The sequence below is a fragment of the Mastigoproctus giganteus genome, chromosome 9 (assembly GCF_048544385.1).
Source record: "Mastigoproctus giganteus isolate SK-2022 chromosome 9, ASM4854438v1, whole genome shotgun sequence".
Taxonomy (NCBI): domain Eukaryota; kingdom Metazoa; phylum Arthropoda; class Arachnida; order Uropygi; family Thelyphonidae; genus Mastigoproctus; species Mastigoproctus giganteus.
This window is the reverse complement of record NC_143583.1, coordinates 103,013,215-103,027,630: the sequence shown is the minus strand read 5'-3', so window position 1 is coordinate 103,027,630 and position 14,416 is coordinate 103,013,215. Positions and strand designations below refer to the sequence as shown.

General features: G+C 39.0%; 1 protein-coding gene across 1 annotated transcript in view; it reads left to right on the top strand.

The window, feature by feature from the left end:
• LOC150080603 (recQ-like DNA helicase Blm) overlaps nucleotides 1-14,416 on the top strand; it is a 200,546-nt gene that overhangs the window by 21,932 nt on the left and 164,198 nt on the right. The window lies entirely within an intron of this gene.

Sequence of the window (14,416 nt, the reverse complement as noted above, 5' to 3'; positions counted from 1 at the left end):
CAAGGGGATAACCACCTCCTTATCCCTGCTAGAAAAATTCCTGTGTATCATTGACAAGACAACTGTGAGCTACTCTTGCAGACCGTCTGCACTGCTCAGAAAACTTCATATCTGCCTGCACAATTACCCCCAGGTCCTTTTCTCTCTCTACTGTCATTAGTCTCCACTGTCAGTGTAGTACCATAAAAATTGATACGTTACTCTGGGATTACTACTTCCCATATGTAGTACTTTACATTTGTCAATGTTAAATTTCATTTGCCACCTCTCAGCCCATCTACTCAACTTTTCTAGATCCTGTTGCAGCAGTACTGTCATTAGTGTCGTTAACAGCCCTGCCAACCTTCATATCGTCTGCAAACTTGGACATTAAGCCTGATATACCATCATCAATATCATTTATAAATACAGAAAACAACAATGGGCCCAAGACTGAACCCTTAGGGATTCCACTAATAACATTAGTCCCCGAAGAGCACTGTCCATTGATTACCACTCTGTCTTCTCCCACTCAACCATCCCTTTATCCATAGTAGCAATTTGCCTCCAATGCCACACTGCTCCAATTTGTGCAGCAGTCTTCCCTGTGCAACAGTATCAAAGACCTTTCTAAGATCCAAATATATGATATCAAAGATATTCTTTGCATCCAGTTCCTTTGTGACTACATCATAGTATCCAATCAAATTAGTCAGACAATACGTCTTCTTAACAAACTCATGCTGTGTCAGAGCTATAACTGAAGTCTTGTCTAAATGATCCTGCACTGCTTCTTTAACCAGTGCCTCCATTAATTTCCCTGGAACAGAAGTTAAACTAACAGGTCTGTAATTATCTGTCTCCCCCTTTGATCCTCCTTTTTGGATTGGGTTCACATTTGTACATCCCCAGTACAAATCTCCTGAGTCCAGGGAAGCTCTCATAATTATGGCTACAGGTTTGCTTACTTCCTTTGCTGCCTCCTTTAATATAACTGGATAGATTCCATCCACCCCAGGTGCCTTTCTTATGTTTATCTTCAACAATTTCTCCTCCACTATACTCTCAGTTATTACAAGATTATCTAGAATGCCAGAGTTGAATACACCTCTTTCATTTCCCTCCCTGAATAACTCCTCATGTGTGAATGTAAATGCAAAGTATTCATTTAGTTTGTTAGCTACCTTAGCAGGATCATCAACAGTTGAACTATCGATATCAAGTGGACCAATCTGATTCATCCCCTTTCTTGTAGAGTTTACATAAGTAAAGAACTGTTTACTGTTCTTCTTTGCATCCTTTACCAAAGATTTATCGTAATCTGCCTTCGACTGCCTTGGTTACAGACCAGCTTATATCTATCATAGGCTTCTGTGTCATATGTTAATTTATATGCATTCCATGCATTTTTCTTCTCTGTCACATGTCTAATTAGTTCATCTGACATCCATTTAGGCCTAAATCTTGAACAATAATTCTTTAGTGACAAATGGGCCTGGAGTACTGGGGTCCATAGTTTAACAAATAGATATTTATTTACAGTATACCCAGTATAAAATAAAATATAAGTACAATTTCAGTAGCTTTCGGAACTCGTGTCCCTTTATCAACTGACAAATTTGAATACATTACAAGCAAAGTGTGGCACGTTACTCATTCGTCATTGTTGTAGCACGGACGTGTGCTGCCTTGCGCCAGTGATCATCCATCAATAAAACGGTTGTCTCCAGAATTGGATGTATACGCATGCCTTTCTGGCGATTTAATGCCTTAGGGTTGTTCATTATGTTTAGTGACTCTAGCCATAGGCGGTGGCGAAAGTGTCGCGCGTGGTCCACTATCTGAAAGTCGCGCTTGGGGTCAAGATCGTGGTTGGTAGCCCAAAAATGTTCTGCAAGCGTGGACTGGTCAGTTTCGGCAAGCCGGATTGCTCTGTCGTGTTCCGTGAGGCGATCCTGGAGACGTCTCGATGTCTCACCTACGTAGCAACTGTTACAGGCCCTACAGGTGATACGGTACACTACATTGCTGCGTAAGACAGGTGTGACAGGGGTCTTCACACTGGAGACAAGTGAACGTAGGTTCCTACCTGGTAATTGTACACATTTGATGTTGTAACTTCTCAGGATCTTCGAGATACGTCCTGACACTCCTGGATAGTACGGAATGTAGGCGGATGATATGCCGACTTGCTTCAGAGGTCTTGGGTTGGAAGTAAGTTCTTGTGCCTGTAACAAGCATCTGTTTAGTACATGGGATGGATAACCGCATCTGGTTAGGTCCGCCTTCACACGGGAGATCTCGTTACGTCTAATTGTGTCGGTGCTGGAATGGCTCCAGGCCCTGGAGAACAGGGTGCGGGCAGTGCTATTGAGATGGCTTGGAGCGTGGCCGGACCCGTAGTTGGTGAATTGACCGCCCCACATGGGTTTGCGGTATACTGAGGTCTCTAGATGTGGGCCTACGCGATGCACTAGCACGTCCAGAAACGGGAGCGAACCGTCCACCTCTGATTCTACGGTAAACTTGATGAAATTGGATAGAGAGTTGAGGTATTCTAGTAGTACCGTTTCAGAACCACGTGGTATTATGGTAAAAATATCGTCGACATATCTACACCACGTTGTAATAGGTGTAGGTGGGTTCTGGTGTATCTGCTTCTCCAGATCTTCCATGGCGATGTTAGCTACTACGGAACTGACAGGGGCACCCATAGCAGTGCCATGTACTTGTTTGTAGAGTGAGTCTTCAAAGGTGAAGATGCTGCTAGAGAGGCATAGGTTGAGGGCGGTACAGATGTCATCAGTGGATAGTGACGTCCTGGATTGGAGGCTTAAGTCGCTCTCAAGGAGCCTTCTGGCACAGTGCACGGCCTGTTGGACGGGAATCAAGGTGAATAAAGAAACCACGTCAAATGATGCCATGACAGAGTTATCAGGGATTGAAATGTCCTTAATGGTGTTAATGAATTCACTGCTGTTTTTAACGGTGTGAGATGTATTACCTATAAGAGGCGAGAGGAGGCTCGCGATGTGTTTGGACAGTTCATACGTTGGGGCACTGCAGCAAGACACTATAGGTCTGAGAGGAATACCCGGTTTATGGATCTTTGGTAATCCGTAGAATTGCGGTAGTTGGCAGCCAGTAGCACACAGAAGATGGTGAGTCGCGGTCGGGATCTTCTTATCTTTAAGCCATGCGTGGACAAGTTTATTAACATTTGCTTCCAGACGTTTCAAGACTTTAACGGGAGGATCAGGTAGAGGTTCATATACGTTAGGATCGAGTAATAGGGCCAAGGCTTTCTCTCGGTAGGCTGATCGGTCCAGCACAACAGTCCGGCGCCCTTTATCTGCAGGAAGTACAACGATGGAGTTGTCTTTTCTTATAGATGACAGGGCGGCACGTTGGCAGTGGTTGAGGTTTGAGCACGTTTTTCGAGTGTTGCGGAGGACTGCGGCAGTCTTGAATCGGATCTCGTTGGCAGTTTCTTCGGGAAGGTTGGTAATACTGGCTTCTATACCCATAGCGAGCTGTGTGATGGGAGGTTTCGATGGTATAACGGCGAATTTCATACCGTTTGATAAAACACTCAGCTGCTCGTTGGACAGTTGTTTGTTACTTAGATTCAAGACGAAAGAAGTCGTGTCGTCTGAACGAGTGTTCGTCTTTAAGGAGTTAGTTTCTATGCTCAAGTTTATGAACTTGCGCTGTTGGCGTAAACGGTAGGTATCCGAGGTCTGACTAGCCCGATGGCAGATGGTATGTATAAGGTTTGTAAATACAATAGGCGAGACCTTACCTTGTAGATGTTGTAACAGTCTGGACTTGTTGTAGTCGGCGTTCCTGATTTCACGGTGGAGATGGATATCCATAAATTTAATGTGCGTAGGCTGAAGTTAAAGCAGGCACGATCCATATGAGAGTTGTGGAACGGGGCTTTGTATCGGAACCCTTTAGGTATAATTCGATTGCTTTTGCATCTGTGTGCGAAGCGTAAATGTTGCCTGTTGCGAGCACCATCTTCTGCGTGCTACTGGCTGCCAACTACCGCAATTCTACGGATTACCAAAGATCCATAAACCGGGTATTCCTCTCAGACCTATAGTGTCTTGCTGCAGTGCCCCAACGTATGAACTGTCCAAACACATCGCGAGCCTCCTCTCGCCTCTTATAGGTAATACATCTCACACCGTTAAAAACAGCAGTGAATTCATTAACACCATTAAGGACATTTCAATCCCTGATAACTCTGTCATGGCATCATTTGACGTGGTTTCTTTATTCACCTCGATTCCCGTCCAACAGGCCGTGCACTGCGCCAGAAGGCTCCTTGAGAGCGACTTAAGCCTCCAATCCAGGACGTCACTATCCACTGATGACATCTGTACCGCCCTCAACCTATGCCTCTCTAGCAGCATCTTCACCTTTGAAGACTCACTCTACAAACAAGTACATGGCACTGCTATGGGTGCCCCTGTCAGTTCCGTAGTAGCTAACATCGCCATGGAAGATCTGGAGAAGCAGATACACCAGAACCCACCTACACCTATTACAACGTGGTGTAGATATGTCGACGATATTTTTACCATAATACCACGTGGTTCTGAAACGGTACTACTAGAATACCTCAACTCTCTATCCAATTTCATCAAGTTTACCGTAGAATCAGAGGTGGACGGTTCGCTCCCATTTCTGGACGTGCTAGTGCATCGCGTAGGCCCACATCTAGAGACCTCAGTATACCGCAAACCCATGTGGGGCGGTCAATTCACCAACTACGGGTCCGGCCACGCTCCAAGCCATCTCAATAGCACTGCCCGCACCCTGTTCTCCAGGGCCTGGAGCCATTCCAGCACCGACACAATTAGACGTAACGAGATCTCCCGTGTGAAGGCGGACCTAACCAGATGCGGTTAGGTCCGCACATGGTGTCTGTGTGACACCATGTCTCTAATATCCCAACAATATCTGCCTTTTATGTCTTGACTAGCACTTCAAGCTCATCGAATTTATTAACTATACTCCTAGCATTGGTGTACATGCAAGTATACAGGCACCTGTTTCTACTCTTAGTTACCCTAACACAGCCCATGTATTTACTTGTTCCGTTATGACTCCCAGTAGTCCTGGAAATTCCCATTGCCTTGCTTTCCAGGTTGCTGCTCAATTGCATTTCAATAGAAGTAGTGCACGAATCACTTTTACCTCTGCCAGCGGCTACTATTAATCTATTAGTCCGTGTATCCCCCCCCAAGCTAGCAGTTTTCCGACCCATCTAACTCTGCCTCGATAGCATCAGCAATTATTCTTGCACCCTTTTTATTTAAGTGTTTCCCATCCCTGTAGAAGCAGTCTCTCTCTCTTGTTATCTTCAATCCTAATCTTCAATCATATAAACCCTAATCCTAATCTTCTCTTAATTCCTATTTACTTATTAAATGGTGAAGGGAAAAAAGTAACCAATGGAAAGTGCAAGTGCTAGGAAATGAAACAAAATTGATTTAGAAATGAAAATGATTAATTAAGAAGTACACAGCAGGACAAAGTTTGTCATCTCTTTCATGGAATTGGATCTCGTTGCTTCAACAGTGAATACTATTTTAAGGGACAGTGCGCATATAACAGAACATGTTAAAAGATCAATGCAGGCTCCTCCGTAGCCAGGTGGACAGAAGCAGCTGTGTGTAACACCTGCTTCTTGATTATACCGGGGTTTGAGCCAGTGACCACGAAATACAGAGGATGCGGAAAGGTCAGAGAATGACCCCGCATATCCCTGGAGCAATATGGCCTTAGTTGCTAATGCTCCTAAAAATCAAATAACAACAACAAACATACAAACAACAAAAAAGATCAATGCATTTAAGATCAACAGTGATCAGAAAACTGCGTTCGGGTGCTATATCGAAGGTGGAAAAGCTATTAATAATATGGATGGAAAATCAGATTCAGAAGCAAGTGCCTCTGAGCCCAATGGCCATTCAAGCAAAAGCAAGAAGTGTTTCTGAAGATATTAAGGATAAGTACGGCAAACCCCAAGCCAGGTTTGTGGCAAGCAACGGGTGGTTTAATAGGTTTAAGCATTGCACTGGTTTCCAAAACATTAAAGCATGCGGCTAAATCACCAATGCCGATTCTGCGGCTGCAGAAAAATTTTGTGATGTGTTGGAAAAAACCTCTTCTAAATCTCCACAGCCCTCAATTTCCAGAGCGGCGTGCTTATCAGCTAGAGAGTTAATTCTGTCAACGATGCTCAAAAGGTGAAACTTGCTGATGTTATGCCTGTCTCCTCTCTCTTTTTGAAATTTTTGTAATTTTGTACACTTTTGTCATTTTTCCTGCACATGAGATAAAAAAAAAAAAAATGAATAAATAATTCTATTTACATGTTTGTCGAACATTTCTTTTTTTGCTTCAATCATATTCAGCGTGCATAGTTGCAAGTGCTGCATAAGCATTTGGTGAAATTCTGACTTACATAAAATTCGAATTACGTAGAGTTCCACGGAATTCAACCCTTATGTAAGTTGGGGAGTGGCTGTAATAAAATTTTCTTTTACTATTTTTAAGTTTCTGTACATTATATTTTATTTTTACTGTATTTTTAATTAAGTTTTATTGTATACTTTTATGTTTTATTGATAGGGACAAGATGTGTTTCAGTATTCTTATTCTTGACACACACAAGGCCTTTTTGCTAATATTTTGTTTTTTATGGGAAAAAGAGAATGCTTATTCTTTATATATATATTTATATATGTATTCATACAACATATATAAACTTGGTGGTGTTATTTATCAAGAAAAGATAAGGAGAGGATAGTTCAGTCTGAAAAAATATTAGAATGCATTACAGATGAGAACACATGTGAATAGATGAAAAATCTCCAAAAAGTGTTTTTCAGAAGCTTTAAAAAGATTACATTACTTTATAAAAATCAAAAAACATATTTCTTAAGTTATAACTATTTATAAATATTTTTTATTCATTTTTTCTGGAAATATCTGTAAATATTGTGAATAAAAAAAAATCCAAGTTTAATTTTATTGGTTACTCTTTAGAGAATTTTTTGTACCATCATTCAAAATTCCATTTCATTTTTTTAGAAAAATTCATGTTATTCTCCAAATAAACTAATCTAGGTAGGCTTTCCTATAATAAACAAACTTATGGAAATAATTGCCTGGAATACAACAGCAGAATATTTAATTTTCTGTAAAAATCGAAGAGTTGCAGGGTTCAGATGATGTCATAAATATACCGGAATTCTACCTCCGGTAAATTGCTATAAAGTGAGTTGCTTCATGTTGTAATTATGGGTGCTGACAGTTTCTTGTGTGATTGGCATAAAGAAATGATTCTGTCTTTCATAGAAAACAGCTAACATAACAGACTATCCGAGAATCACTTTATTTTTGTAATTTTTCTCCATTTTGATAGAGTTAACATATTGTATCATTATCAAAGCAAGTATAATAGAGTAAGACAAGGGTATAGGGTAGGACTGTTATTTATATCCAAAAATATCACTGAGAATTATATGGGACTTCAACAATTTAAAAAAAATATATATACAGGGTGATTCACTACCAGTGTGACAAACTTGCAGGAGGTGTAGGGGGCACAAAGACGAATCAGAATCACATAGCATTGCAGGGTCCGAAATGCCTTCGTCATACGGTAGAGGACGTTGAACGGGAGGTCGCGTGAACAGCAATCCTGCTGGAAGTCAGCATTTGCGAACCGTTTCTGTTGAAGAAACCAAGTAGCAAAAGTCCTCCGGAGTGGATAATCCGCAGGCTCCAATGATTGGACGCATTGCAGATGGTATGAACTCATTTGGTTTGTTGACAGTATCCTCCATATAGTGGATTGGGAAATACCCAATCGTTGGCCTATCGCTCGAGTACTCGTACTCGGATTGCCTTCTGCAAGACGTAGGACATTCTCCTCATTGTCTGGTGTCCTCGTTGTTCGCTCTCGATTCATGGTACCTCTCGTGATACAACCAATCTCATGTAACCTTCTCATCATACGATTAAAATCGTATGATGAGGAGCATGCCTGTGCTGGAAACGTTCCTGGTACAAGTGCAGAGCGACGTGCTCATTACAGTCCGCAGCTCCATATGCGAGGTGCATGTCGGCCAGTTCAACGTTTGAATACTCATCCATCCTACTGCCTCGGGAACCGGTTTGCAAATGCTGACTTCCAGCGGGATCGCTGTTCACGCGACCTCCTGTTCAACGTCCTCTACTGCATGACGAAGGCATTTCGGACCCTGCAATTCTATGTGATTCCGATTCGTCTTTGTGCTCCCTACACCTCCTGCAAGTTTGTCACACTGGTAGTGAATCACCCTGTATATATATATATATATATATATATATATATATATGTGGAAATATTTTTAAATTGGTCTTTGCATATGCTGATACATTCCCCCCCCCCCCTACTTTTTACATACCACTTAATGACTTTCTGCCTGTTTTAACAATTTTAATATTATGCTTTAGCTGCTGAAGTATTTAAAAAATAAAATTGCCCTGGATTCAAGTTTTAATACAATGAAATATAAAAATAAATTTAAAAAAATGGATTGTTCTTTAATTTTTTTCATGCTTTTTTATTATCCTAGTTGTTTTGTGGACCATCTGAATAAAGCTTGTGGACCATACTTGGATAAATCTGCTCTAGTGTATACATAAAGAAAAATTTAGATACACTGTTCACTGAGATGGTGGTTAGAATCTTTGTTTCAATTACCAGCACCTTGTAGCTTAAGGATTAATTGCTTTTAAATCCATTTATATTAATACACAAACATTGTGTATGACATCTATTATTCATACACATAAAAATATTTGAAAATTATTTATCACTTAATTTAGTGCTTGTTACCCATAACAGTGGTGGTTAACCTGTTTTGTTCTTATACACTCTATATGTATTTAAGAACTGTGGTATCCCTTAAAAATTGTGGAAACCCATATTAGTTTGCCCCTTATTTTAAAATTACGATACTGTCTTGAAAGTAAAGGCTTAAGCCCACCACAAACTACATAAATATTGGGAAACAAAATTTTATTCAAAAATTATTGAGGTTACATATTTCACTATTTTTCTATATAATTTTCAAGAACACTTAAGTAGTTGCTGTAACTATGACCAATTTTTGTATCCTTGGTTGTAAAAGCTTCTTATCTTTTAACCAATTTGGGACTTACTTCAGTTTTCATTTCTTTTTCATCATCATCAAATTTCTTCCTGGCCACTGAAACGGCGCTAGTTTGTGGCACCAGAGGCACAACCTTGTCACAGCACCTAATTTATATCATATCTTAACACGCATATACAGTAAACCCCCGCTATTTGCGGTATCTGTATTTGTGGTCGCTGATTTAATATTGAAACCTAAAAAAATGTGAATTTTAAAGCGCCGTGAAATTTTTCGCCATAAAAAAACATGGGCGTGGCTAAAATTATCTTTCCCGGTCAAAACAGCACTCAGTGGGTGGGGGAGAGGGATGACAAAATCGCTAGCGTGGATGTTTCTCGCTAATCCTTGTTCAGTATGTGTTATGCACTTTTCATGGAAGGTTTCGTCGTTTGCTTTTAATTTATATGCTTATAAATTGAATAAAAATTTATCAATTTATAAGTTTATATGCTTACAAAAGTACCGTTTTGCAGTGTAAAACAGACTTTTTCTAGTGTGTTAACGGAAGAAAGTGACTTTATTGTGGACAAGTTCTTTCTAACCAGTACAAAAATATGGCTAGAATAACAAGGGAAATGTGAAAATATCAAAGAAGGTGATGACATTAGCGAATAAAATTGAGTTATTAGATAAAATTTCTAATGGTGAAAGTGTCTCCTAAGTGGCAAAACATTATAAAATCAATGAGTCGACGGTACGATCAATCAAAAAATCGGAAGAAAAAATCGGCCGTAGTGTCCGTGAAAACCTGATAATTGCTTCAAAAATTTGCTCTGTAACTCGTGATGTTAAATTTTAAAAAAATGGAAAAAGCTTTAAATCTGTGGATAGAAGACCGAACTCAAAATAAAATTCCGTTAAGTTCACTCATCATTCGTGAAAAGGCAAAACTCCTTTATCAACACTAGCGAAACTGGTGAAAGCACTGGCGGGATAAGTTTTTTAGCTAGCAAAGACGCTGGTTTGAAAGATTTGTTTGAAATTTCTAATAAATATTACATTTAATATTAAATTGTTTCTTATTTTCATTTGGATGCCATATGCTTGCAATTCACTATGTACATAGTCATATTATGAAGGTACATATAATACATACATAGACAAAATTTTAGACTAGTTTTTCTTATATATTTCATACTTTGGAACGGAACCCCTTTATTACTATGGGAGCAATAACTCAGTATTTGTGTTTTCGGTATTCGTGGCATTTCTCAGGAACGTAACCCCTGCGAATAGCGGGGGTTTACTGTATATATATATATATATATATATACAGTAGTGCATCTAGCAGTGGCTATTTTAGGTGGCACCTGTGGCAAGTGCCTCACTTGCACCACCTAGTGCCAGGCCTACCTGGCCACATTCTTCTTCAAATGCAAAAGGAGCCAATTGCCACATACTCCCCACTTGGTGTATGTGGCAATTGGCTGAAGATTTTCCAGTGAAGTAGTGTTAACAGTTATTGCAAGCAAAGTCAGGTGAGATATTGTATTACTGTGCAGTAAACAAATGCCCTTAGAGAGTAAGCCACACCTCTTGTTTCAAAATGGCTTGCTGTAATTTTTGTAAAACCTCACAGTGTGTGTCTGCATTGCATTTCTTTGTGATATAAATTTATCCATCAAAATACCCTTTTTCTCCAAGAAAACAGTAGCCATGATATTCTTCAACAAAATTATTTGAATTTCTTTGTTTGAGGTGAGCCCATATGCTTCCACTGTAATGGCATCCATTTAGGATGTCATTACAGTGTGATAACATCCTAAATGGAATGTAATGAATAATAAAATGAGATATCAGAAAAATTGTTATATAGACTAAAAATTGTTCACTCCCTGTCCTCCCAAATTCTTTCCTAATTTCTCTGAATCAGAATGTATTCCACTCCTTTTTTCATTGTTGACACCAGTTCTGTTCTCCCTTCATCAGCTGCATGGCATCACTTTGTTACCTTACACAATTAATAGCATTTTCTCCATAAGTCTCTACTAAGTGCCAGTGAATGTCAGCTGGCCAAATATTCCCAGCATATAAGCTGGGAATATTTGGCCATATATAAATCTGATAACAGACTGATCTCACATTTGATAGGATTTTCAATAAGCATGTTCATTATTAACTTGTACTGAGCAACACAATATTTCACAGTAAATAAATAAATCAGTAAACCATGTCTTAGCTAACATTGTGTGGTATGACTTGATCATCATGGCAACTCCCCACTTGTTTGTAAAGTAAAGATACAATGATACAAATAAAAAAACTTCAGATTTTGACAAATGTATGTAGTCCTGCTGATTTTCCTTGGTTGGTGGAAACAGGGGAAAATTTCTTGTATTAGTAGTAGTAATAATAGTGGCATGTGATGCAAGAGAGCAAGCATATGAGCTTATGTAGCATCAGCCAAAAAAAAAAAAAAAAAAAAATTCACACAACCTCTCCCTCTAAATCTTTGTACAGTTCCTCCTTAAATTTATTTAACCTATCAACTTCCACAATGACAGATGGAAGTTTGTTCCAGCAATTAATGACCCGCTGGCTAAAGGCAAATTTCCGCACATCTGTTCTATATCTGTCCTTCCTCAATTTCAATTTATGCCCCCTTAGGTTCGTAATCGGAACAAGTGGAAGAATCCCATCAGAATTCAGCGTGCTCAACCCATTCAAGGCCTTATACACCTCAATCAGATCACCTCACAGGTGCTTAGTCTCCAGCTGCTGCAATTTGCAGAACTTAAGCCTCTCTTGATAAGAGGATCCCTTCATTCCCCTCACCAATCTTGTTGTTGCCCTTCTCTGTATAAGCTCAAGCAAATCTACATCCTTTCTAAAGTTAGGCCTCCAGACCTGTATGCAAGGTGTGGCCTGACCATTGCCTTATACAGAGGGACAATCACCTCCTTTTCCCTGCTTGCAAAATTCCTGTATATAATTGACAAAAACCCATGACTTTCCCTGGCAGCCTGTCTGCATTGCTCAGAAAACTTCATATCTGACTGCACAATTACTCCAATCACATAGCTTCCTGAGGAGCTGTGTGATTGGAGTAAATTTGAATGCCTTAAAAGAGGAATTCAAAGAATGCCTCTTTGAATTTTCTCATATTGTGTTATTGGTCTGTGGAAAGGAGTGTTTATGTGGTCAAATTCCTAAAGATTACCACTGGAAGGCATGGAAGACTGTGTCAGATTTGACCGCCCATATTAGATATCCTTTTTGGTGTTCATTTAATCTGGTATACAGATACCTGTATGATTCCTTGACGTAGGTCTCTCCGCAGTTACAGTTGATTTTGTAAATAAATCAGACAGACAGCAAGCAACTCTATCGAACTTTCTGTTTTATGGGATCTGATCCTTTAGAACAGGTAATAATCCCATATTTCTTTGCACCTTTAGCTATTTTTTTTTTGCTAATAAGTGAAAATAAGGAATGCAAATGTTTTACCTTTTTTCGATTCGTTTTGATTGGTTAGTTGGACTTCTGAATGACATGGAGGCTAGTCATAAGGACAAACCATGTTCTTCTGAATGACATGGATAGATAGTCATTATCTATGGCCATAGTTTTCTGTTTGAGGGAATCTGGTTCCTGTTGGAGAATTGCACCTTTGCATATATGGGTGGATCTCAGGATGTAGGAATTGCACACTCCTGTGTTTGTAGAATGATGACAAAAATTCTTCAATGCTCTGGTTCCAGGTGGCTATAATGCCATCAATGTACCTTCCCCAAAATTTTGGTTTGGTAGGTTGTTTTTTTAGAAACTCTTTCTCTCTTGAGAATGAATTCATGGAGCACATGAATAGAACAATTCATTGAACAAAAAATAAGCTGCTTATAATTTTGTGTGTAACTAATTTGTAAAACTTTGTCATTCATTTCCTGATGTAAAATTGCTATACAGCAGGCCCTCATTATAATGCGGTTCACTTTACGCTGATTCGCTATAACACAGTTCTTATATTATAACCCATATCTGACTATAATGCTGTCATAAATCACTATAATGTTCTTTTAAAGATTGCATTTTTGGCATATTTAGTGAAATCGTTTCATTTCATGGAGCCGATAGCTTGAAAATGAATAGCAAAACACCATTAAAACATTTCCCATGCCGACTTGAGAAATTTTCCCACACTCGGTGAAATTTTCTCGCACACTAATTTAATTGTAGTAGAGTGACTTGTTACGTAGTTCTGAGATCAACATTTTAAAAAATGATCAAGTATATTGCGTGTAATATTTGCATTATATGCATTTATCCGAAGTCTAGTCATCACTCAGTACAGTATTAGACACGTGCATAACAGACAGTTTACTCGAACATTGTATCATAATTAATGCAACCAACGCAGTTACATTTTCAAAGAGTTAATAATGGCAGATAAGAATGAAAAAGCAATAACGTCTGAATACAGTACGAAGACTATAAATGTAAGAAAAGACTGAATTTGAAAATTAAATTAGACATTTTGAAGCGAATCGATTCCGGTCAACGACAAGTGGATGTGTGCCATAATTTAGGACTGGCAATGTTAACTGTAAGAACAATTCATTTTAGCAGCGGGAAAGACAGCTGTTCCACTTCAAGCAACTAGGGCTAGGCCGGCTATTAGGATTGAAATGGTGACTTGAACTAATTTTATTGAAGATAATATCTAATGCAGAATTCAGTTAAGTTAAATATTATAAAAAAGAGAGAGAGAGAGAGAGAGAGAGAGAGAGAGAGAGAGATTAGCCTATATGATGATCTGAAGAAAACTCGCCTAAAAAAAATGTGGAACCATTTAAAAGAAACCGCAAGTGCAGATCAAGGAGCCGAAACTTTCAAAAAAGTACTTGTTAAAATTATTGAAGAGGGGTATTATGTGTTATACTTCTCAACAAGTTTTTAACATAGATGAAGCAGGACTTTTTTGGAAACGAATGTCTAAAAGAAGTTTCATATTGAAAGAAGAAAAAAACATGCCAGGTTTCAAAGCGGCGAAGGATCGGTTGACTTTATTGTTGGGTAGTAACGCTGCTGAGGATTTAAAATTCAAACCCCTTTTAGTTTACCAGGAAGGGGGCCAAAGTACAACCCAAAATCGACACATTTTTACATCAAGTGAATTTAATCATCAATTAAATTCATGATTTTAATTGGAATTCATAAGTTTAATTTTGATATGTAAGTAGTTACTGCACAATTATATATGTATGTAATGCAGA